Source organism: Nilaparvata lugens, chromosome 1 (genome assembly GCF_014356525.2).
Source record: "Nilaparvata lugens isolate BPH chromosome 1, ASM1435652v1, whole genome shotgun sequence".
NCBI classification, from domain to species: domain Eukaryota; kingdom Metazoa; phylum Arthropoda; class Insecta; order Hemiptera; family Delphacidae; genus Nilaparvata; species Nilaparvata lugens.
Window position 1 is genome coordinate 101,392,022 of NC_052504.1, and position 1,304 is coordinate 101,393,325.

Here is a 1,304-nt window from a genome sequence, read left to right on the forward strand (position 1 = left end):
AGCAATATTTATTTCCTCGCCTCTATTATTTATAAGACGACCGTACTCGTCGACTACTTGCAGTGTAATTCTACCAATCTGCTTGATGTCTATAGGTAAATAGATTACATTCTGCACAGTCACCACCATTTTATACCCTGGATCAACATTTGGGTAAAACTCATAGATCACGTGATCTGTAATCATTAGAGTAAGATCCAGTCACAATGTTGCAGGTGATGCGTATCACATTAGGCCGACTGATTTGTACAGTATTATCACTTCTAGTAGATGTGTTGGGGCTCTATGAACTGGGTATTGGTGAACCCAACAGTTTCCCTATGAATCTTGTGGTCCGTAAATCCAGCTTAGCACTGCTCAAACTATACACTTTAAGGTTGATGGATCTACAGTCACCTGGAAATCAACATCATTTTCCGACAGCCTTTGTGCAAGCAAGTCAGTAATTGTAGAAAATTCAAAGCTACCTGTTGGTAATGATACCTGATGCAGAACCAAATCCTCCTTGTCCCAGTAGTAGCTGGCATTCTCCTTTTAGTCCTTTCAGGCAATACTGTACCATCCTTATCATCACATCATCAGACTTGCCAGTTTTATGCTTCTGATGTTTAAGCACCTCGCTCTCCAATACTCTTCAAATCTTGCTTTAGCCATACTCCTTAGCTCATCATGTGTTATCTCTGCACTAGTAACACCCTTCTTAGAAATTCTATTACTTGCATAAAAATGTAGTACATTATTGAAACCTTCCTCAATATAGGTATTGAGTTGCAACTTGTAAAGCTATCAGACCAATTTCCATTCACCACTGCTCACATCAAGTGGTGGATTCAAAGTCACTCTTTAGTATTGTGTCCTACCTCCAAAACACAGCATCATTGTTGTTGCCTGCTCAACATACAGTTGCATAATGAGTAGCAATCAGCCTACACTCGTTATTTATAGGGATGGAAATAATGTACAAGAGAGATAGTGAATCATTTTTTATTTTCATCAATCAAAAATTGTAAACACAAATGCCCACAGAGTGTGAGAAAGATCTTCCTGCTTCTGATCATAGTTGTACTCAATCCTCGATGCTGGCTCCAGTCCTTTGTGCATATAGTTGATAAACTCCTGTGGCGGTCTCAGGTTGCCAAATCCATCAAAGTAGTGAGACACATCATCCTCTTCACATAGCACACCCAATGTGTGCCAGCTCCAGTGCTGGTGTCCCAGGTTGATAATGCAACATTCTCTCCTCCAGGTCCATCAATGGTAGAGCATCCCGCATAAACACTCCTCAAAAGTGCTTTAGCTTCAGT